This window comes from Sorex araneus, chromosome 1, assembly GCF_027595985.1.
Source record: "Sorex araneus isolate mSorAra2 chromosome 1, mSorAra2.pri, whole genome shotgun sequence".
NCBI classification, from domain to species: domain Eukaryota; kingdom Metazoa; phylum Chordata; class Mammalia; order Eulipotyphla; family Soricidae; genus Sorex; species Sorex araneus.
The window spans coordinates 158717040-158742917 of record NC_073302.1 but is presented as its reverse complement, the minus strand read 5'-3'; the positions used below and the strand labels follow the sequence as shown (position 1 = coordinate 158742917).

Genomic DNA, 25878 nt, shown 5'->3' with positions numbered 1-25878 from the left:
GGATACTGATAACTTGAAAAACTCGTGAGAACATACCCGTTCTTCTTAGTCAAACTCCTAATTGTAAATGTTTCCCTTATTCTATAAATATAATTTTTAATCAAATTGTATATGCCATTATAATCAAATATCTTTAATCGGAGCATTTATATAATACAGAAAGCACTAAGTAAAAGCAAATCTTATTCCTCAGAGCAAATTTAGATATGCTTAGTCCTCAGATTCTCACTAAATATTTAGTCAACTGCTATCTTTCCATTTCAGTTGATAACAACAAACATTTATTAGTGGGAAAAAAAATATATATATATACACCTATCTATCTGAATATGCATGTATTTCAGTTCCATTCTGTTGGCCCAAAGGTGTGGACCTATATGGAGCAGGTTAAGGGTCCCGGGGAGCTTGCCATGATTATATTGTGGTTAGTACTCTGTGTTATGATATGGAGCAGGTTAAACCTTAGATTCTAACTGGATGAATTCAAATATTAAACTATAGATTAGAAGTTAGGACCATAGTCTTTGGAAGCATCAATTTTAGTTCCAACTTGATCCTTTCATGCCTTTTACTTAAAGACTATGCAACCTTGCATAAGCCATTTAACTACTCCATGACTACATGACTCACTAAAATAGAAAGAAAATAGTTAACTCATAGGTAGTATAGGGATATTGTGGAGATTAAATTAAATGAAATATCCTATATGAGTAACATAGTGGTGGTACTTTGAAAAATGGACTTCATTTTTGCAAGAAAAATTTATTACTCAAAAAAGAAATTATTACTCACTTAAAGCAGCCAAGCACCTAACCTTAAAACTCAACTTGCATTACAATGCATATATTTGAAAAAAGTGTGTAGCCTCTTTTTATCCATGTTACAATGTATTATTTAGATTATACATGCAAATCAGTGGATCCCCAAAATCTAAAAGCAAAAATATATTTTTTCTTTTTTTTCATTGAATCAAGGCGAGGTACACTTGCAAAGTTTTCACATTTGAGTTTCAGTCATACAATGATAGAAACACCCATCCATCTACCAGTGTACATTTTCCATCACCAAGGTCCCCAGATATCTACCACCACCACCCCCGTCCGCCCCTCCCCCTGCCTCAACGCCAGATAGTTTCCCTCTTACTCTCTCTCTACTAATGAGCATTATGGTTTAAAAACAGAACTATTTAAAAAATGTTAAATGAATAGGGAAAGCTATATAGGATAAAAGTAAAAGAAAAATTACTATATTAAATAATCTGTCTTAGGTGCCTATGTAATTCAAGTCAATTGCAACATGTTTTTATAAAAAGGTCTACAGTCCCCAAAGCACATGAAAGATTTTTATTTATTTCAAAAACTCCCCTTAGCTCTCCTGTATATATCCCCTTTCCCATTCGACAAGTGTGGAGACTGATTACAAGAAGTACTCCAATTTTCATACCTCCCTAAATCCCTGCCATCTGGTAGTACCTTTCCACTGTGATTTGGAAGTTGGCTCCCCAAAAAAGCTCAAGGAGAGGTTTGAAAAAATTCTTGGGCATTTCTACTTCTATCCTTTGGACCCACACCACCACTCTGGAGAACAACCTCAAGCTAATCGCCTGGAACCCATAATCAAGTAGAATTATCCCAACTGAGTCCATCTTCAACCAGTCATTTCCCACCGGCCATCAGCTGATTATAGATGCAGAAGCAAATCCTTAGCCCTCAACTGAGCTTATTACAACTGAGCAGAATTGCCCAGCTAATGTGTTGAGGTCTGAGAAAAAATAAATGACTATTATTTTAAGACAAGAAGTTTTTGAATGATTTATTACACAAGAGCCTAACTGATATGTTAGAGATTTTTATACAACAATCTGGACTCGGCCTACAACTTTAGATGATTTCAGTTACTGGATATCTAGCCTCCAGATAATTAAGCCTCAAGCTTTGTACAGTTTTTGTCATTTTAAAGACTTCACTCTCAAAATCTATCTGAAACTCCTTTCTTATTCTAGTTCAACCCACACCCTCTGCAACTTGGAATGGAGAAACAAAGTGTGGTCTTGCTCAGGGAAATAAATCTCTTGCGCCTATTTCTTCCAGGAGCCTATGGTTTGAGATTTGGAAGTGGGTAGTAAATTGCAGAGTCTGGATACAATCACAGTTCTCTCCATGTGGTTTGCTGTTGCTTGCCTGGATGACAATGATGGCTGTCAATGTCCCTATATAGGCAGGCAAACTGTTGCTAGTCTCTCTAAGGTGATTATAGGGTTTTTCTCAGAGGATCCTGGAAGGAGACTTCTCGCAGATATTTACCTGATCTAGGTAATCATCATCAGGACTCTCTAACGTTGCAGAGGCCCCTTTACCTCTGGGCTGATAGCGTACTTGAGCAGGGCAATAGAATACAGGTGAAGCCTAACTACACGCTGAAGTGTCCATATTAAACCCAGTGTCTTCTCCCTCCTCACACCCACAGTCTTTCTGGACTCTTTTTAGTCCTGCAGATCAGCAGATACATTGCTGAGCAAATGCTCAACCAAGCAATAAAATGCAACCCAGCACACTGAATGGCACACGATACTCTTCACCAGGAATTTGTTAAGAGACAGGGAAGAGGCTTTAGGAAGAATGAATCTCATTACTCATTAGGATCCTCTCTGCAGAGCTTCATGTTCATACTGGGATGAGGTGGATGATCCCAATTCTTCTAAACAGTTTGTCAAACCAGGAGGCAGTTTTCTGGCCCCGGTGGCTAGTAAGTTATTCATTGCTCTCCAAATATCAGACTGCAGCCCTGGCTGCAATTTAGAAATAAGATAAAAAAAATCCTTTTCAAGTGCTCACTTCAGAAGCAATAGATTAAAAATGTCTTCATCAACACAGTTATATGGTTATTTTAAAATATACAGCATGCATTAAACTCTATTATATCATTACCCCAAAAAATTCATTTTTACATAAATTCAAGTTGTATTAAAAAGACTGCCCTGAAGAAGTTATCTGAATGATACTTATTAACTTTTTATGTAAATTTTATGGTATTTTCATAGATCCCAATTCATCAATTATGGGACAACCCACCCAAAGAAAAGCATTGGAATTTTTTAATTCCATAATGTTTTCAAATCTGCTAAAAACCTCAGGACACAGGTTCTGTGTCTGAAAACTCCAGGCCTTCTTCAAGTCAGGATGGGTGATTCCCTGGACCTCCCTCTACCTCCAGAAGCCCCAGCAGTCACCACTGCTGCTATGTTAGCTAATCTACCAGTCTAGTTCCAGAGATTCAAATAAATCTCCAAAGAGATCACTTAGCCATAAAAATTTCTCAGACACCTGTTCCCAGATGAGACTCTGGGCCCTCTCCATGCGGGGTGGGCCAGTTCAGAAGGTACTTGCCTTGAATACATGTCCAGGTGTAAGCCCTGACCATAGCTGAGTGAGGTCCCCAAACAAACAAACAAACAAAAATAGCAGAGACTGAAAAGAAATGAAGAATAATATAAGAGGCAAACCAAGAAATAAGAGGACCAAATGAAGGAAGTATATAAAGGGGAAAAAAATTATCACTACTTTTGTATAGACACCTTTTCAAAGAAGCATACAAATGGCCAGATACACTAAAAATGTTAAGCACCTATTATTAGGAAAACACAAATCAAAACCACAGAGTTATCCTCTTATCTAAGTATGGATGGATGGTCTGTATCAGCCTTTGTCAACCAGAAGTTGTACAGTCCCAGGACAGTCCAGAGGGCTCACAAGTAAAAATCATGTAAATGTGGAGTGAAGGGTAAGGTGTGCACAGTACAAGACTAAAGGGTAAAGGGTCAGCTAATAGTTCTGGGGCAAACAAGTTTGGATGGTAAGAAGAAGGTCACAAAACACTGGTTTATATCAAGAAGATTAGAGATAAGTGTCAGTGAGGCAATGGAGAAAATGGAAACCTGATATACTAATGGTGGAGAAGTAAATTTGCAGTCTCTATAGAAAATGGTAGGGAGATTTATTTCAAAAAACTAAACATAGAAATCCCATATGGTTCAGCTGTACTATGTCTAGGCACTTATCCAAAGAACATGAAAACATTAATTCAAAAGATTATTTGTACCTCTTATGCTCAGAACAGCATTATTCACAATAGCCAAAATGTGGAAATGACCTTAATGTCCATCAGTGAACTATATGATAAGTAAACAGTTGTATATATGTACTCGATTTTTTTAAACAATAGTGCTAGTATTATTATTTTATACATGTAGAACAACAAATACACCATGCTTAACACCAGTGCCAAGATCTCTTCACCGTTAAGCCAAACCCATTTTTTAGATAAATAGTTTTTATTGAAACTTATTTAGAAAAATGTGAGGGTAGAGAAAGAGAGAAATATGTATTCAAGAAAGAACACTGTCTTCTCTAGAGTGGAAATCAGCAAACAAAGAAACAGAGAGAGAAGCAAGTGAAATATATGTGCAATGGGCTTAAAGAGCAAACCTAACCCCAAACCATTTTGTTTGCACCTACTGGCACCCTCAGATTATTCCAACCTCCTCAGGTCTCAATCCTTTTGGCTTTATCTCAGGTTTGTTTCCACTGGGGATTGTCTAATCTCTTGCTTTGTTTCTTTATATTCCACATGTGTAAGATCACTTGATATTTGTCATTTTCTTTCTGACTCACTTGCCTTATCATGACTTTCTCTAGTTCCAGGCAGGTAGCAGCAAAGTGCAAGATTTCATCTTTCCTCTCAACTGAGTAGTATTCCATTATATGTATAAATCATAATTACTTTAACCACCCACCTGCTGTTGAGCAATTGGGCTTTTTCCAGATTTGGCTATTGTCAAAAGTGCTGTAATAGGAATTAGTGTGCAAATGTTCTTTTGGATAAATGTTTTTGTGTTCTAGAGGTAAATAATAGGAATGGAATTAGAGGTCATAGAAAAGACCTCTTAATTTCCTCAGAAGTTTCCAAATCATTTTCCATAGAGGCTGAACGAAGCAACGCTCCCACTACAGTGAATGCATTTTATCATGTCCCCACCAGCACTTTTGTTTCCAGATTTTCTGACATTGATCATTCTCCCTGCTGTGAGGTAACTTCTCATTGCCATTTTGATTTGCATTTCCCTGACAGTCAGTAACGGTGAATGTTTTTTCTTATGCCTGTTGGCTATTGCTGTGTCATTTTTGAGAAAGTCTCTGTTCATCTCTCCTCATTTTTGGGGGGATTGCCTGGTTATATTGGGAATGTTTTTGAGATTCAAGAGTGTTTTATGTAACTTATGTGCCTCTCTGGCACTAGTGTGATGTCTTTTTACTTTAGACCCCTTTTATTTCAAAGTGCCGAAGCTTTTTAGTTCGGTGCCGTCCCATTTACTTATTTCTGCCATTGTGTTCTTTGCCAATAGAATCATATTATTAGGACTCCTTTGAGATTAAGATATTAGAGAATCCTACCTATGTTTTCCTCAATATATTTAATAGAAACCAATTTGATATCAAGGTCTTAGTGTATGGTGGATATAATTTCTTTGTTCTGCATGTAGCTGTCTGGTTTTACAACACCATTTGTTGAAGAGGCTCTCTGAGCTTCACTTCATGAACCCAGTCTCTATCATAAGTTAACTGTCCAGACATCTAAGGGTTTATCACTGAGGGTGGCTCTGAATTCTAATCCATTGTATGCAAGTCTGTCTTTGTTCTAGTACCATATGGTTTTAATTACCATGGCTTTGTGGTAGAGATTAAAGTATGGAAATGCAAAGCCTCCCATCTTCTTTTTCCTCAGGACTGCTTTGGCTATTCTGGGACTTTTATGGTTCTATAGAAACTTTTGAAGTATTTATTCTATGAACATGAAAAATGCCAGGGAGTTTTTATGGACACTGCACTGCATCTGTAAATTTTGGTCATTTAAACAATGTCAATTCTTACAATCCATGAACAAGGAATATGCTTCCGTTTCCGTATGTCAATTCTTTCAGAAGTAAATTATAATTTTCACTAAATAGATCTTTGAGCTCTTTTTAAAAATTAATTGCTAGATATTTAAGTCTTTTTAACATGACTATAAATGGAGTAGATTTTTAATTTATTTTTGTTCTACACTGTTATTTATGTATAAGAACATAAGAGATTTCTGAGCATCGATTTTGTTCTGTTACTTTACTATTTAAGTTTATTGGTTGTAGGCTTTTATTAGAGTTTTTGGGGTCTTCTAAGTATAATATCACGTCATTTTCAAAGAGTAATAGTTTGATTTCTTTTTTCTTTACCAGCTTATATTCCTTTGATTTCTCTTTCTTGCCAACTTGCTGTGATGAGAATTTTCAATATTATGTTAAATAATAGCACTGAAGAATGGAAGTCCTTGTCTTGACCGATTTTAGGAGAAAGGCTTTCCATCTTTCCTGATGTTGTTAGCTGTGGGTTTGTTGTATTTGGCCTTTACATTATTGAAAGACAGATAGAATTTGAGGTGATTGTGCTAAATGAAAAAAAGTCAGAAAATGAATATATCAACATAGGTGGACAATGAAACAAATTTTAAAAAATAAATAAAACTGAGGCCAAAGAGACCGCACAGCAAGTAAGGCACTTGCCTTGCATGAGATTGATCTTGATTCGATCCCTGGACCCCGAGATGGTCCCCCTGAGCATACCCGGAGTTATCCCTGAGTGCAGAGCTAAGAGTAACTCCTGAGCATGGCTGGGTATAGCCCAAAAAAATTTAAAAAAAAAAAAAAAGCAATAAAACTAACTTTAAAACATTGTGACAACTATGGTGATTACTTAAAGGGAGGGTTGAGGTCAGGATGAATGGGTAGAGGGGCTATTTTGATAGTGAGATAGCACCAAAATTTTGGTAGTGGATGTAATAAGACTTATACATGTATACAGATGCTGTTGCACTCACCAAATTCTATAGTATTCAAAGGTAAATCAATAAAATTAAAATAAACAAATGAGTGATAAAATATGAGGACAAAAATAAAGGAGCATTTCTGTCAAATGGAATATAGCAGCTATAAGTTAGAGGTCAACAGTGACATTACATAATAATATTAGACCTAGTGGCTCACCCCACTAAAAAGGAATTTTACTACTTAATGAAAATTCTCCTAAAACAAATAGAGTTTTAAATACTAGTCAATGGCCCACTTATTTCAAATGATGTATTATACAATAAAATGGAATATAGTAAAATGCATTTACACAAGTAAAAACACTGGCAGAAATTGCAGTTTATATGATCTCAATTCAATTTAACAAATACCTTTATAGAGCGTACACTATGCTAAGCACTAAGGATATAGAAACCAAATCCCTCTAGTCAATGAGCTTACAACTACTGTGGGGAATCAGGTAAATGTATATTCCATCACCCCTTAGAACTTCATGTCATGGGCCAGAGCAATAGTACGGTGAGTAGGGCACTTGCCTAGCATGCAGCCAACTCAGGTTTAATTACTGGCATCCCATATGGCCCTCCAAGCACCACCAGGAGTAATTCCTGAGTGTAAGTATAGGAGTAACCCCTGTGACTCACCTTGAATGGCCCCCAAACAAAAGCTGTCACTGTCACTGTCATTCCATTGCTCATTGATTTGCTCGAGCGGGTACCAGTAATGTCTCCATTTTTTTTTTGAGACTTATTGTTACTGTTTTTGGCATATTGAATACTCCACAGGTTGCTTGCCAGGCTCTGCCATGTGGGTGAAATACTCTCAGTAGCTTGCAGGTCCCTCCGAGAGGAGCGGGGGAATCGAACCCAGGTTGGCCACGTGCAAGACAATGCCCTACCGCTGTGCTATCGCTCCAGCCCAACCAACAACAACAAAAAGAATAATATGTCACTCCTACGGAATAGAGGAGGACCACCAGAGCCAAATATGGGGGTCAGGGCTGTATATCTGAAGATGATTATGCTTAAATTTAATCTTGAAAATATGTGGGAGAATTATGGGCAAAAGATTTAATCATACAAATCACAAAAAAAGATACGCACACCCAAAAAAACCCACAAATAAACATATGAATAGGTGCTCAAATTAATCAAACTTGAAGAACATGCAGATTTATAGACAAGAAAAGAATGATAAGAAAAGCATGGTTTTGTGGCCACAGAAAGAAAACATACAAGTCAGGGCAGATTATGTTGATTTATAATGTCATGGCACACAAGTGCCACAATAGATCATTTTTCCCGATCCTTTTGGCCAACCTTTGAATATAAAATGCATAGCTGTAATAAAATCTGACCAAAAAGAAAAGAGGCCATCCTGCAGGCCTGTAAAGTAGTAATCACATCCAGCCCGGCTGAGGCAGCGCTCCCAGCAGGGAAAAGTAGCCCCCCAACAACAGAAGTGGTAAGGTGGCAGGGAGCAAGTCCCACTGAGGAGCTTGAACTCCACAAACAGCATGGCTGCTTGCCAGCCTCAAGCCGAGGGGAAACCATCCCCTCATACTTCTGGGCAGCCAACTGTATTGAGTACATCCAGAGCACATAAAAGAAAAAAAAAGTGGGGCTGGAGCGATAGCACAACGGGTAGAGTGTTTGCCTTGCACGAGGCCGACCTGGGTTCGGTTCGATTCCCAGCATCCCATATGGTCCCCGAAGCACCGCCAGGAGTAATTCCTGAGTGCAGAGCCAGGAGTAACCCCTGTGCATTGCTGGGTGTGACCCAAAAAGCAAAAAAAAAAAAAAAAAAGAGAGAAAAGTTTAGGGAAGACTACAGATGCCTGACCTTCCACATTGGACTGGAACGATAGCACAGCAGTTAGGGCGTTTGCCTTGCAGGGTCCCACCCTGGCTCAATTCCTCCATCCGTCTCGGAGAGGCTGGCAAGCTACCGAGAGTAGCCAGCCCACCCACTCGGCAGTCTCGCAAGGTACACGTGGCATATTTTATATCATATTTTATATACAAAAACATAACAACAAGTCTCACAGTGGAGACGTTACTGGTGCCCACTCGAGCAAATCGATGAACGGGACTATAATACAGACCTTTCACTGTGCCCAATCCACACATAGTCCTTCTAGAGGAGATTCCTCCATCTTGGTGCTCAGGGTGTCTGTCCATAAGCTCAGTCCAACCACCAATCACAAGACTAGACATCAGTGTCACACTGAGAGAAAGAAGTCAAAATCAAAGAGCACATCTTTCTTAGGCAATATCTGTGCATGATGAATTAAGGAGTTTGAACTATGCCTTGTAACAATAGAGAATCAGTAAAGGATTTTAGAATTAGGTTTACGAGATCATTTTGCCAGGGTAAAGGGTAGACGGACAGAGGGCAAAATTAGAGACAGGAAGAGAAATAAAGGACTAAACAAAGATAGTAGCAATGAAAAAATGAGGGTAGAATCTACAGAGATGGGGGCTGGAGTGATAGCACAGCTGGTAGGGCATTTGCCTTGCACACGGTGGACCCGGGTTCGATTCCCAGCATCCCATATGGTCCCCTGAGCACGGCCAGGGGTAATTCCTGAGTGCAGAGCCAGGAGTGACCCCTGAGCATCGCTGGGTGTGACCCAAAAAGCAAAAAAAAAAAAAAAAAAAAAAAAGAATCTACAGAGATGAACAAATTTGAGAGATTGGGAAGCTAGCGGCTAAGGAGTTGGGCCGTACCCTATGGTGCTCAGGGCACACTCCTGGCTGGCTTGGGGATCAATCCTGATTGCATAAAACACACATAAAAAGTGTATTTCAAGTGAACACCCCTAAAATTCCTTCATAAAAGGGAAGGCAGTGTTGTAAATACATTAATTCCATTCCAATTTTATAAATCCAAATGAACATCCTTAATATTCTAATTAGGAAATATGGAAACACTAGCTATGTAATGAAAGTACCTAAAAATAAAAGCCTGTATAATGAAAGGAAAAATCATCAAACAACCACTATTTTAAAAAAAAAACACTATAATATTCATATGCTAAGACTTCTAAAAATTAAGTGGTAGGGGCACTTACCTTACACATGGCAAACCCAGGTTCACTTCCCCTGAATTCCATGTGGAGCCCTGAGATTGGTCAGGAGTAATTCCTGAGTATAGAGTCAAGACTAATCCCTGAGTATGGCAAAGTGTGGCCCCAAAACTCTCAGGGGAGGCACATCCAGCAATCCTAAGGGAACTACTGCTGGCTGGGTGTTCAAGGTCACTCTTGGTGGAATTCAGGGGACCAAGCAATACTAGAGACAGAGCCTGCGGCCATCTGCGTGCAAAACACGATCCAACCCTTTGAGTCCTCTCTCCAGCCCTTGGACTTTTTCAGTGACTTTTTTCTCTATTTTTGTATATATCCATTATGACAATAATGCTGTCTTGTTGAAGGCCATTTTCAAAGCCTTGAGAATAAGAATATATGCATGTAAGCATATAATTTTATGAACAAAGTTTCTAATTCAAGCATAAGATGAATTAATGACAGGGCTAGAGAGATAGTACAGTGAGGAAGATACTTGCCTTACATGCTGCAGACCAGGGGTTAAACCTCAGCACCTCATTTGATACCCCAAGTCCACCAGGAGTGATTCCTGAGCACCACTGGGTGTGGCCACCCCAAATTAACTCATAATGGATCAGAGAAGATAGGCAAAGGATTGATTTCCCAGTTTGCAAGATTTGACTATATCCCAATCGCAAGCCCACCAAAAGGGACATCGATTGGTCACTGAAACTTTGAAAAGAAAAAAATCCTATCTTTGAAGTAAACACTTGCAGTGTCTATCACATTACTCAAACCTGTTTACCCTACACATTTAATACAACTTGGGGTCAATGACAAGACTACCCTTACTACAGAGCAAGCTCTATGATGCTGTTCTTAGATTTTGCCGTTATACACTCACACATAATAATTTGTACTTATTCTGCACTCACAACTTTGTGATTTGTCATCTACAAAACTGATAAGTCATCATGCTGATGGGAGCATTTCAGTTCATTTGATAATTCTATTTATTATATATTAATAAACTGAATTCTAGTGTGTATATACTCATACATACTCTAGTGTGAGTATTCTAGTGTGTATACTCACATATCCCTTGGCATTGCTTAATACGGAGCTCCTTTTTGAGAGACAAATCCATCCCATTCCCCTGAACCTCAGGGTCATCGTCCAGGTTTGACAAATTCATCAATGTAAAGGAAACTCCCTAAAAAGCTTTTCAGAATACAGCCTGCCAGCCTGCCCAGTAAACTCAAACATTACCATTAGCCAAGAGGGTGATTTAATTGTTAAATATGCACAATTACTATCATTAAGCTAAATTTTAATTTATAAAGTATTACAGCTTTCTTTTCTCAAATGCTCTTGATAATCTTTTAAAATGGTGTCCTGACATCTAATTCAAAGTGATACAACCTCTTCTTGAAATGATTGCTTGAGATTTGCATATGCTTAAGTAACAAATCATAACACACAATAAATTATGAATGAAAAATCTAGCATAACTGACAATGATTCAATGTTTATTGCAAAAACACAGCATGCTGCTTTTAGTGCATTTTTCTCTTAATCTCCAAAGATAACTAAAAAAACAAATCTACTTTAGTCTCATCAGGAGACTGCGTGGATTCAATATATTTCATCTTTATCTAGTGACATTTGGGATCAGAAATTATATTTTATTAACTCACAGCAGATGATTAAAACAAGTACAGTAGTACACTAAAACTAATAGTAACATGTTCATAACTTCCCTTAAGAGAGAATACTAATAAGACAAATAAAATTTTATTTATATATTATAAATAAATAAAAGTTATTTAGTTTATTTTACAAAATCAGCTGAAAGGTTAAGCAAAAGTATTTTAAACCAACAAACGTATTCATGTGTTAATTCTCATGAATGCAACTTTTCATGTAAGAAAATATCTATTCATTTATTTAATCATAAAATTGTCCAGGCAGAGAGTCTCTTGCCTGCACGCCTGGCTGTCTTCCCCGGGGCCCCTTGGAGGGGATGGGCTCCAGCTTCCCTTCCCGCCCCAAGCAGAGCTTCAGGCGGCCGAAGACCACCAGAACATAGCCACAGCCATGCTCAAAGCCTCCACACGTTCGGACAGGCCTCACGCATGAAAGTACCAGCAGAGGAACCCAGGTGTGTGTAATCCCATCAATGGCCAACATCCAGAGACTTAAAAGCAAGCTCCCAGAGAGAAGAGGCCAGGCAGTCTGGTGAGCAACGCGGCCGGAGAAATGCTCCGGACCGGAATCCGGGCCAACAACATCAGGGATCCAGACGGAGGAGGTACAGCCGGTACACCTTCTCCAGATGGAGCCCTAGCGACACTGAGCAGCAACTAACACAGCTCTGGGTTGCGGGACAGGACCTTTTCTAAAAACTGAAAACATACAATCTTTTAATGGAAAACCAATTATCAAATGCTTCCTTAGTAGGGCTATCTTTCTTGGGGGGAAACTCCAACAACAATAGTGAGTTTTGTTTTGCAACATAGAACGTAATCAAGGTAAAGAGAAAATGAAGTGAAATTCATCAGTTATACAGTTGGGGGTGGGGGCAGGGGGTATACTGGGGATTTTGGTAGTAGAATATGGGCACTGGTGAAGGGATGGTGTTTGAATATTGTATAACTGAGACGTAAACCTGAAAACTTTGTAACTTTCCACATGGTGATATAATAAAAATTAAAAAAAAAAAAGCAAGCTCCCAGAAGAGATATCTTATAACATACTTCACCCTCTGGGAGAAACTGGCAAGCTACTGAGAGTTTCCTGCCCACATAGGACAGCCTCGGAAGCTTCCCATGGTGTAGTTATATGCCAAAGCCAGTGGATCTCATTCTCCTGACCCTGAAAGAGCCTCCAATGCGGCATTGTTGGGAAGGCCGAGTAGAGAGAGGATTCTAAAATCTCAGGGATAGGACAAATGGAGAGGTTACTGAGACCGCTTGAGAAATTCGACGATCAATAGGATTTTGTGATTATGTGATCGTGAAAATTGTCCATTGTAAAGATTCTAGGCACTTGTGTACAAATAAACTGAATTTTTAAAGCAGGCATTTCATCTTTCTGCTGATAAACAATTGAAAAAATCAAATAGAAAATTACATGTACTGGAAAATGAAGCCTTATTGAGTCTGTAAAGGAAGCAGAGGTTCAGGTCCTAGGTCCCAAGGATATCTGCCTTAGAGGTGGGCAGACACATCTCCTAGCTCGGAAGCAAGTCAAAGACCACTACGGATTGAAATTCAAGCAATCACACAAGACAAGTTTCCACCAATGAGTGAAAATGCACTGGATGAACTCTTATCTGCATCAGATAATGAGAAAGAATCCCACAGTTCCTCAAAAACACAATCCTTGTAGGTCGGAGAGATAAGGGGGCGGATAGGGCATTTGCCTTTCATGTAGCCAATCCAGGTTCGCAATCCTTGGCACCCCATATGGTCACCTGTGCCCCACCCAGACTGATCGCTGAGCACAGAATCAGGAGTATGCCCTGAACACCACCTGGTGTCAGCCAAAAATAAAAACAGCAACACAAAAAAACCTACCCTTCCTGCTTCTTCTGAAAGCATGGATAAATATCTGCTGGATACACATGCTTGCAGAGTAGTTGCTGAATGAATAAAACTCTAGTAAACTAAAACTCTAGACTTATTTTCTATTACAAAACACCTTTTGCTTTTTTTGGTTTTTTCCCAGGGGACAGTGCAAATGCAGTCACCCACTACTACAAATTCTGCAGTTGAGTTTCCCAGATTTGGGAAAATTTCGGGAGTCAGCACATCTGGAGTGAAACAGGTAAGTCTCACCCTGGGAAAACCCCTTAAAGACCATGGTATCTCCCCTGCCAGGTAAGTTTTCAAAACACCTTTGAAATGTCTAAATATCACAAAAGTAAATGAGTAGGCAGAATAAGTAAGTGTATTTAAAATATAAATTTTATGAGGACAGGATAAAGTTTGGTGAAAGAGCATATTCTTTGTATGTTTGATGTCCTGAGTTGGATCCCTGACACAGAAGGAAGAGAGGAAGGAGGGAGAAAGGGAGGGAGGGAGGGAGGGAGGGAGGGAGGGAGGGAGGGAGGGAGGGAGGGAAAGAGGAAGAGAGGCAGGAAGCAAAGGAGGGTGGGAGGGAGGAGGGAGGTCAGAAAGAGTGCTTTACACAGAAGCTCTCTCACATGTGGGATATAAAGAAACATAGGAGTAACAAATGTCCAAAGACAATAAAGAAACTGAGAACTGGTCTTCTGCAGGAAGCTTGCCAAAAGAAGGGGATGGAGGGGCACTAAACAGGACTGAGACACTAGAAAATGGTGGAGGGAAGTGGACACTCTGGCACAAGGTTTGGTGCTGGAATGTGTCATATATGAAACCCTACCATGAAGCAGGATTCTAAACCATAGTGTATGAAATAAAACTAACAATAAAAATAAACAACTTATTTTAGAACATTTAATTTACCTAAATAAGTAAAAATGGTGCAGTGGATCCCCATTCACCCCACACTCCAATTCTGCCATTGTTAAAATCGTCTATGAGTGGGTCACATTTTTTACAACCAATACTGACAAGTTTCTACTAGAGTTTATTTTCAATTCAGATTTTCTTGGCGTTTTCTGTTTTGTTTTGTTTGCTTCATGTCCTTTTTCTATTCCAGGATCTCATCCAGAACAGAACATTGTGTTTATTCATCATGTCTGCTTAAGGCTCTTCCTGACTGTGACATTTTATCAAACTCTCGTAGTTTTCTGATACTGATAATTTCAAGGTGCTCTGCTGAGATATTAGGTAGCCTGTCTCTTCATTGGGACTGCCTGATATTAGGATTTTCTAGTCTTATGGTACCTGTTCTGCTGAAAGAAGATGTCACATCTCTGCAAGAAGACTATTTTATAAGATCACCAGTATTTTATAATATATGTAATATATGGTTTCTAACGTTATGAACTATAGAAACTGAATCATAAACATATAAGCTGGGTTTTGTGTGTGGCTTTATTACTCACCAATGATCCTTGCTTTAAAAAAAAATATTGAAGTAGCATGTCTACAAGAGTGTTAATGTTTATTATTTTTCCTTTTTTATTGTTTTTGTTTTTGTCTGTCTGGGGAGTCACAGCAACTGTACTTACTTCTGGCTCTGCATTCAAGGATCACTCCTGGTGGCAGTCTGGGGAAAGTAGAGGGTGCCAAGGATTGGACCCAGGTCAGCCATATGCAAGGCAAGCCCCCTACACCTCCTAATACTATCTAGGGGGCTCCCTTATTATAAATTAACTGTCATACATATGTAGCTTTACTTTTGGGATCTCATTTCAATGTCATTGGTTTAAGAGTCTGAGTTTACTTCAGTACTACAATCTTTTGATTACTACTACTGTATAGTACAGGTTAAGATCATGGAATGCAATTCCTCCCATCTTATTTTTTCTCAGAATTACTTGAATACGTGGGGAGCAATTTTTTTTATTTTTTGACTTTGAATTTTTTGGGGGAGGGTCACACCCAACTGTGCTCAGATCTTATGCAGTGTAAGGGAGTGAATATAATCAGTAAACATTTTTTAGACAAAAATGGTAGAAATTATAATTCTTATGTTGACATTTTATTAAGTCAATTATTAATATAATAAATTATGATTAATAATAATAATCATGGGAACTATACAACAAGTAAATAGGAATTCATCATACTATTTTATTTTGTATACTTAAATTTTTTTTAATTAGACATTATAAAAAGGTAACTGGCTTGCTCTTTCTGGCTTGCTCTTTCAAGAGTGCCCTCTCTTGAACACAAATCCCTCTTTCAGCTTTTTCCACTCTAGAAAAACCGTGTTGTTCCTTGAAATGTATTCCTCGTTCTCTCCCCTCATGTCTTTCTAAATAAATTTTTTTCAATGAAACTACCTGGATCCACTGAAACTAAATAAATAATAAAAAATTTAAAAGGTAACTGTGAAAATAAATGAAGTCCAGTATTCTGTGGACAGCAGAGCTGACGGAAGGGCACGGTATGATGGTGGGCTTTCTACCCAGTGTTGAAAGAAAGAGTAAAGTAAAATATGGAAATTTTTTAGACTCTATTTTAAAAACACAAATTGGATGTAATTAGCATAATTGTGAAATGCTTTTGAAGAGAGTTAACAACTAGAAAGACTACTGAAAAGATTTTTAAAAATCAGTTTAAATTTCTAAAAAATATATAAGATCTAAAATTTCTACTCTATATTAATTAGGAAATAAGTGCTTTTGTTTTATTTTTTAAGGTTTTTTTTTATTTTATTTTATTTAGACCACACCCGGCTGTGCTCAGAATTTACTCTTGGCTTTGTGCTCGGGGAATCATTCATTGTGGTCCTTGGGGGACCAAATGGGAGGCTGAGGATCAAACCTGGGTTGGCAGAGCAGCATGCAAAGAAAATGCCCTACCCGCTGTACTACCACTCTGCCCTGAAACAAGCATTTTCACGAAGTAGTTCCCAATCTATAAAGGAAGTAATCAAATAATTCCTAGTGTGTTATTATGTAAATTTTAAAATACAATCAAATATATTTAAATAAAAATATAAAAATTAATTGGGAATGGGGGACAGAGAAGGCCATTTGATTGTTTTAAAATAAGACACAGGATGATCCGGAGCCGCGGCACGAGAAACAGACCCTCTGCTCCTAAAGACTGTGATCCTGAGGTCTCCTAACCCATTTTGGCACCAGAGCGGCTTCTTGCAGCCATCCATTTTGACTGTGAACTGAGCTAAAATATTAGAAACCCAAAACCGCGAGGCCTCGATAGCGGCCGAGCGAACTCAAAGTCTTAACTCTCAGCAATGAAGAGAAATTATTAGATGATGCCTATTCAGCAGGCCTGATTGTTGGGGAAAATTTCCAAACAATAATAGTGAGTTCTGTATGGAAATATTGAATGTACTCAAAGTATATAGAGAATAAAGGGAATATCATTAGCTACTTAGGTGAGGGGTGGGGTGGGATGGGGGGTGTATTGGGGTTCTTGGTGGTGGAACATGGGCACTGGTGAAGGGATGGGGGTTTAATCAGTATTTGACTGTGACTTAAACCTGAAAGCTTTGTAATATTTTTTTCACGTTGATTCAATAAAACATTTTTTATTAAAAAAAATAAGACACAAATGATAAATTCAGAAAATGGATTACATAAAAGTAGAGTGCACTGTACCCAAACAGACCTATGAATATATTAATCATATTTAATACTCATCTATTTTGTAAAATTTTGTTTTATGCAAAATATCTGTTAAAAATTATATTTCTTTACTTAGAAAATTGGTGCCATTTTATACTTTAGTCCATAATCAAATACCCATCGTTTTCTCCAGAAAGGACTTCATTGATTTGTTTGGGCCAGCAATCAAATAATCCACAATCACATAAAGTATATATCTCTTGAATTTCTTTTAATCTACAGTAATGCAACCTTAAAGTATAGTCTATGTGGTGTCGGTTCACAAACTAATTGCTACCTACTCAAAAAACTTTTTTAAGACACCCCCCGGAAAAAAAAAACAACCTTTTTTAATAGTCAAGAAGATAAATTCCAAGCACTTAGAATCCTCTAGATCAGGGAGATGATATTCTAGATACAGCCAATGAAGTTCAACGAATTTGAATTGGAAACTGTTCTGTTGCACTTTCATATTCTTTTTTCTCTATATCATATTGTGAACTCATGAGTCTGTATTCAATACATTTTTTAAATGCAAATATTGTTTACTATCTCACATCAGTGAGAATGGCACAGAGAATACTGAATGAGAAAATGTATTGTAGTAAACGGGGATGCCTAGATCATCCTTGACCCCAGTGTTCAGAGACGGGAGGATAGAGAAGGAAAGAAATCGAGGGGAAAAGAGAATGAGAAGTAGTGGGTGAACAAGAACCAGGGCTTCAGTTATATTGGTCGTAAGAGTGAGGAGTATAGTCTTGAATCCAAAACATAGACTCAACAAAACTGAAAACATGAGATTTAAGCTGTAACTACTGAAACTGTAAAGTGCCTGTCAAGTTGACAGGTGGGGATGAGGAGGGGGTTGGGGAGAGGAGGGAATATGGGAACACTGGTGGAGGGAAGCTGACACAGGTGGTGAGACTGGTCTTAAAATATTATATGCTTAAAGCTCAACTATCAGTAACAATAAGCCACAGTTCTTTAATTTTAAAAAAAGGAAAGAATGCATCCACTGCTATTTGTGATGTCCCAACTGCTGCATCTTCAACCAGATGTTCACTGTCACTGTCATCCCATTGCTCATCTATTTGCTTGAGCGGGCACTAGTAACGTCTCCATTGTGAGACTTGTTACTGTTTTTGGCATATCGAATACACCACGGGTAGCTTGCCAGGCTCTGCCACACGGGCGAGATACTCTTGGTAGCTTGCCAGGCTCTCTGAGAGGGGCAGAGGAATCGAACCCAGGTCAGCCACATGCAAGGCAAACACCCTACTCACTGTGCTATTGCTCCAGCCCAACCAGATGTTAATTCATGTTTTTGTGACAAGATCCAGCTAACTTTGATAATCTTTGATATCTCCGATAACTTCCTTACATTTTGGTCAACAAAATAATCCAAGCTCATTTTGATTAATTTTTCACCCCAGGCCTGAATTCAGTCATTCCTTTAACAGATACAACTTCTTTTTTGTGCAAGACTATTTATAGAATACAATCTGAACACTGTAGGGGACAAAGCTCTCCATTGTACTATCCAGCCCCACATTGCTCCAATTTCATCTTATTTGTATAGGATTGTCTCTTGATAGAAATGCAAGTGCTTATTATAAAACAGAAAAATATCTCAAATATAAAAAATCAAGAGTCACTAATAATTCAGCTATTACAAGTATGCTGCAAGGTTTCTTTTTACTATTATGCACCCTTCAAATATAGCCATTAGGAATATATAGTCAAAATACTATGTTCTTAGGTTACCTGAAAATTCTCAATTACTTTTTCTAGACTTTTAAAATATGAACATATATTTTGTTAATATCTATCTAGTTAACTCATTAATAGCTATAAGTATATAGATTATATATACCAATTTATATGTCTTATATACCAAACAAACCAACCTATACATGCCAGGTACTTCTATGTGCTTGTTTGTTTTGGACCACACCAGGTGGTGCTCAAGGGTCACTCTTGGCTCTGTGCTCAGTAATCATTCCTGGTGGAGCTCAGGAAAGCATATGGAGTACTGGGAATCAAACGCAGGTTTGGCAGCATGCAAGGCAAGCACTCTCCCTGCTGTGCTATCTCTCTGGCCCCAACTCTATGTACTTTCAAAGGTATTTTCTTATTATATTGAGAATAATGACCATTACCTTTATATGAATAAAATCATTATTGGTATAATAATCTACATGTGCTCAGTCAGTAAAGCACAAAGACAGTTCTAAAGAAATGTCATATACTGCCCAAGGAGAACTACAAGTTCAAAACTGTGCTGGTTGGTGATAGTGATACTAACGCATTACAATGATGGAATACCAAGTGACTAATGACTTCAGGGAATATGTAACTACCTTGGGAGCTGAGGTCTATCACCTCAAATCTATATCAACTGAGCACTTAGCAAATTCTATACATGAGATACAACTAAGCTAGAGAAATTTGTTAGACTGAGAAAAGGTTATTATATCTTAGCTCATTGTTTCATTATAATATTCGATATAATATCAAGAATTACTTAAGATGAAATATGTCTAACTAGTATAGAGGCCTGATACATGACGTGAAAACATCCCTACCATGGCAAAACAGGTATCAATAATATTAATATTTCAGGGCCAGAGCAATAATACAGCAGGCACAGCATTTACCTTGCACATGGCCGATCCCAGTTCAATCCCCAGCACCCCATATGGTTCCCAAGCACTGATAGAGGTAATTACTGAGCACGGAGCCAGCAGTAACCTCTGAGCATGGCCAGGTGTGCCTCCTCCCCCACCCCTCCAAAAAAAAATAAGATTTCAACTAAGAATTTAAAAAATGGCCAGAGAGATAAGATAACTAGCCAGGGGATAAGATGTCTGCCTTGAATGTGGCCAACCCCAGTCCAATCCTTGTCAACACAGATGGTCCCCAGAGAACCATCAGGAGTGGCCTCTGAGCACAGAGCCTAGAGCACACTCTGAGCATGGCCAGAAGTGGACACCCCTCAGAAAAAAATGGAGAATTAAAGTAAGTCTATTGTTTTCATTCACCAAAAGAAGAATCTCTGGTACTATGACATTTCTGCCAAAAGTAACTACAACTTGAAAAGGCCCTTCCTCTCAAACTGTGGCTTGAACACAAAATGAAGATCCTAATTTGGAGCGTAGTGTCATGCCAGCTTTTGACCGACCAGAGGTTGTCATGGACCCAGCTTTAGCAAAACAATGTGAGCATGATTTAGAGGTTGCCATGACAACGACTCTCCCAGTTAAGGATGATCACCAGTAAGAAAATGAAGCTGAAGTCCAGCAGCTAGTCTGAAGTCTAGTTTTATTGGTAACAGCGCTGTGATGTCAGTAGAACAGCGTGTTTGCCACTTTATCCTAAAACATGTGCTGAATCGGGGGGGGGGGGGGGGATGCTGAAGGAGATGAACATGAACGGGCTCTAAAGTGAATGTGGCAGTTTAAAAAAAAAAAGTCTTCATTTTTGGACCACATCTTTAGCTATTTTTGAACACAGCTGTTTCCTTCTTAGTTTCAAATATAAGGCTGCTACAGTCATATCTCAATATTCAGTGGTGCAATCTTGTTTTTTATTGTCATTCCGGATTCTTTCTGTTCAGAATAAAAAGGCTTTTCAGATATCTTTTTAAAAAGAAAAAAAGAGGCTGCATGTTAAATGCCCATTTTGTAGATGCAGAAAATAAATCTTTGAAAGAGAAAAAAACTCACTGGCCCAAATATACAAAGACTTAGGCCAAGGTCAAAGCTTTAAACACTGTGACTTTCTGCCACAAATTTTCCTTTCAGTTGCAAATCTTATAAAAATCTTTAACATGAGTTTGCTATTTTCTGTTGATACATATTTTTCTTGCAGACTCTTTGAAAACAAGCAGTGGATGTCATATAGTCTGGAGTTTAACCCTGGACTCTCGAGACCACCAGGACACTGACCAAGTTTGAATTACTGACTGCAGCACACATGTACATGTATACATACACACTCTTTCACAAGTGATGAAATTAAGAAACTTGGAAAAAATTAAATGCACATTAAAATACCACAGGATCACACCCAGCTGTGCCCAGGATTTACTCCTGACTCAGTGGTCAGGGGACCACATGCGGTGCCAGGGATCTAACCACGTCCGCTACATGCAAGGCAAATGCTCTACCCCTCTATATTACCTCTCTGGATCCTTATACAAACAATGTTAAGTGGCTGTATAAAGCTAACAAGAGAAAAGAAGTTAAAAGTTCAGTAAGAATTAAGTATCTAAATAATTTGTACATGTATTAAGTTGATTAATTTAATTAATGTAATTAAAGTTATCTAGATTCCTTCAAAATAAATTTGAGGACAAATTAGCTTTTAATAATAAAAGCATGATCAAGACCAGTATCTAGATCTGCATCAAAATTTCAGCTTATAAATACGATTGTTGTCATTAACAAGTTTTCAAAATTTTACATACCAGACTTTTATTTTTTTTGATGAATCACCGTGGGTACAGTTACGGACTTACAAACTTTTGTGCTTACAGCTCAGTCATACAATGATGAAGTACCTATCCCTTCACCAGTGCCCATTTTTCCACCACCAATGATTCCAATATCCCTCCCACCACTCCCACCCCATCCCCCCGACCCCACCCCGCTCTGTGGCAGGGCATTCCCTTTTGCTCTCTCTCCTTTTGGGTGTTGTGGTTTGCAATAGAGGTATTGAATTGCTATCATTAGGTCTATAGTCTATTTTCAGCATGCATCTCCCCTCCAGAGCAGGCCCTCCAAGCACGTCATACTTGGTGGTCCCTTCTCTATCTGAGCTCCCTTTTCCCTGAGGCCAGCTTCCAAGCGTGGAGCAATCCTCCTGGTATTCACCTCTACTATTCTTGGGTGTAAGTCTCCCATTTTGTTTCTTTATAATCCACAAATGAGTGCAGTCTTTTTTACATACCAGACTTTTAAGCAACACAAGTTCTTTCTTTCTTTTCTTTCTTTTTTATTTAATTTTTTTAAGCAACACAAGTTCTTATGATTTATTGCAGTAAGTTCTTTAAAATGCTCTTATGAATTATTGCAGTGAGCTTTTAAAAATGCTTATCTGATCTTTGACAACTGTACTGCTGACCCAGCTGATCCAGATTTGGTCCCAGCATTCCAAGTGGTCCCCTGAGGCCACCCTGGAGTGATCCTGAGCATGGAGTCAGGAGTAAAACCTGAGTACTTCTGGTTGGGACCCAAAGGCAAAAGAAAAGAGAAAAGGAAAAAAAAATATCTCTTGATGATGTAAAGTTCACTCTTGATTGCAGTTAAAGGTTCTCAAGTCAAAATACATGCCATACTTATACAACTGTACATTCATACATTATATGAAGATTTTTATTTTTATTTTTTTATTTTTTTTTAATTAATTTATTCTTTTATTGAATCACCATGTGAAAAGTTACAAAGCTTTCAGGTTTAAGTCTCAGTCATACAGTGCTCGAACACCCATCCCTTCATCAGTGCATATATTCCACCACCAAGAATCACAGTATACCTCCCCCCTCCCTCCACCTCCCCAGCCCCCCACTCCACCTGTGTAACTGATAAATTTCACTTTACTTTCACTTTACTTTAATTACATTCAATATTTCAACAAAAAGCTCACTATTATTGTTTGGAGTTTCTCCCCCTAAAGTCGGACCTGCTGAAAAGAAAGCATTTGATAATTTGTTTTCCATTGCTGGGAATGAAGAGATAAGAGGTCAAGTGGCTGCACTAGTGGCCGCACGGTTTTGGATTTCTGTATTTTAGTATTTTAGTAACTAAGTCCAAAGAAATATCTGCCAGAAATTGCATCATTGCAAGCTTGTACCTGTCAGCTACTTTATATTCCACATATGAGTGCAATCTTTCTATGTCTGTCTCTTTCTTTCTGACTCATTTCACTCAGCATGATACTTTTTCATCCTCTTTTTTATTTACATATTTAAGCAAAACACCTAAGGGAGTTATATGAAGATTTTTAAAGAGGACTTTATTTTGGTTTGGGAACCACACAGTGCCCAGGACTTACTCCTGTATCTGTACTTAGGGGACCAAATGTAGTGCCAGGAATGTATCCTGGGTCAACATGAGCAAGGAAAGGACCTTAAACCCTGCACTATCATTCCAGCCCTATGCATGTAATTCTTTTGCAATTAGCAGATAAGTCTTTGCCAAATATACCCAAATTTTAAAAGTAATTATAAAAGATTTTCTAGAACATTTAAAGTTAAACAATTATTAACTCCAAAGTCCCTTGAAACAGTGAATAGAATATTGGTAGAAGGTTTGAATTAAATAATTATGAGTAATTTATAATTTATTCCACAAAAGAGCCACATAATTGTACAAATTAAGAACAATACTAACATCTTAAAATTCAAAGGACAGACTGGCTTTGCCTAATGTCCCTTTAACTGATTCAAATCGACAGCAGGCACTGAGGCAGGGCTAGGCGAGAAACCACAGTCATTCCATACATTTACTCATAGACCGACCATCCAAAGCCTTCAGACTATATTATGCATCACTACCATGATGGATTTGGTCCTCACTGAGTGTGTGTATGTATGAGTGTGTTGGGGCAGTGGGGGGGAGGGGTTGGCTTGAGAGAATCCCTTTTAAATTAGTTGCCAACACTTGAAAATTTAGAGATTTCTCCTCCCAAATCAACTCTTCTTATAACATTCTGGTAACCTATGGGCCATCTCTTCAACCCAGAATCAGGCCAAGCACTCCAGGGAGGGGAGTCAGAACACGGTCCCCAGCGGGTTGTGTCCCTGGCAGTGTGACCCATTACAATTACCATGACCAAGCCTGGTCTCCATAGGCTTTAGCATTTGGTGCGCTAGCCCTAAGGACAAAAATTTTCCCTGAATGGTGTTTTGTTTTGATACCATCTGTGGGCTCACTGCCACATTAAAGAGAACTGGCCTTGATTAGAGGTACAATTCTCAGGGCAAAGGGCAGGAATTTTCCTAACTTGGCAGGCAGTATCAGCAAATATGAAAATAAACTTCACTATTCAAACATCCCTGAAGTAAAGACAAGATCAAGAAGGAAAACAAATCCTGAAAAGTGGTTTTGAGGGTATCACACTGAATTCAAGGAATTCAATGAAGGAAATTCTGAGAGATATAAATTCCCTCAGGGAGATGTTCCCCAGTGTGTGCCCCCCAAAACACACAATCTCTCCCTCTCTCTCTCCCTCTTCTTTCTCTTTCATCTCCCTCACTACATTCTCCTCTCATATTTTGTTAGGTCCCTAAATAGGTAATATAAATCTATGCCATATCATGTTACATGTAGCTTAAGATAAAAGAAAATTTATTTCTGAAAAAAGAAAGACTTCATTAAAACGAGAGTGTCCTCAAGGTATAACAATACTAATATTACAAGTCAAAATAATTTAGAACCTATAGTCATTCAATGACTAAGTCATAGATATTTTATTTAATCATTATGAGAAGCATTAATATTTAAGTGATCATCATCATCATCATCATCATTATCATCATCATCTCGTTGTTCATCGATTTTCTCTAGCGGTCTCAGTAACGTCTCTATTCGTCCTAGCCCTGAGATTTTAGAAGCCTCTCTTTACTTGTTCTTCTCCACGGTGCCACATTAGAGGCTCTTTTAGGGTCAGGGTAATGAGACCCACCATTGTTACTGGTTTGGGCATATGAATACACCACGGGGAGCTTGCCAGGCTCTCCCATGCAGGCAGGAAACTCTCGGTAGCTTGCCAGGTTCAACAAGAGGGAGAACTAGGCTATAAGCTATAAGCTTATAGCTTATAGCTCAAGCTATAAGTGATACTTAGCTCTAAGTGATACTAAAGATAATTAAACCTGCTTTCATTATTACTTAAGTTTTCTAATTTATTCATGAAACAGTAAAAATAATATAAGTAAAGCAACAAAAAAAACTTCATTTGCAGACGACTTCCACTCTAGAACACACAAAAGAAATCACCAAAATATTATAAAACCTAAAATGAGGAATCAGAAAGGTGATGGTTGCCAAACCAATAGACCAAATTTAGCAACTCTTTGATCTATCAATACTCTTGGGTTAAATACAAAGAAACTAAATTAATAAAAGGTGTTAGTAAGGTCCAGTTATCTTATGGCTGAAACTAGGGGGTTATGAACCATCTAATCACTACTTTAATGAGTGAAGCTGCACTTACCCGTAAGAAATGAACCCTAGTAGAGAGGCCCAGGGTCATACCTTGTGATACTCAAGAGCTCTTTTAGGATCTGTGCTCAGGATTCACTCCCAGCATCTTTGAAGGAACAAATGTAGTGCTGGGGACTGAATTAGGGCTAGACACATGCAAGATAAGTGTCTTAATCACTGGCACTATCTCTCCAGGCACATCCCAACTATTTTTATAGAGATAGCATGCCATAACAAAATCTGGCAAAATATAATAAAAGAAAGGCTTAGAAAATATCAGAAAAATAAATAAAGCATGATAGAATCATGCTTTGCACAGAAAATGAGTGATTTAGGTAGTCATTTATCTTTCAAGCCTGTTAACATATCTCCCAAGATGTCACATGGGTCTGAACAAAAAACTAGACAGAGAATCACAACAGGAAAGTGTGAAATGTGTTTACCAAAAAAAAAAATACCAGAAAGGAAAACATTTAAATCCTTTGGAAAAATA

General features: G+C 38.3%; 1 protein-coding gene and 1 non-coding gene across 2 annotated transcripts in view; both read right to left on the bottom strand.

Moving 5' to 3' along the window:
• ATG10 (autophagy related 10) overlaps positions 1 to 25878 on the bottom strand; it is a 275907-nt gene that overhangs the window by 231965 nt on the left and 18064 nt on the right. The gene's annotated exons all lie outside the window — the stretch shown is intronic.
• Positions 13674 to 13836, bottom strand: LOC129400923 (U1 spliceosomal RNA). The gene has a single exon (XR_008627973.1). It is a non-coding gene; the product is annotated as a U1 spliceosomal RNA (small nuclear RNA).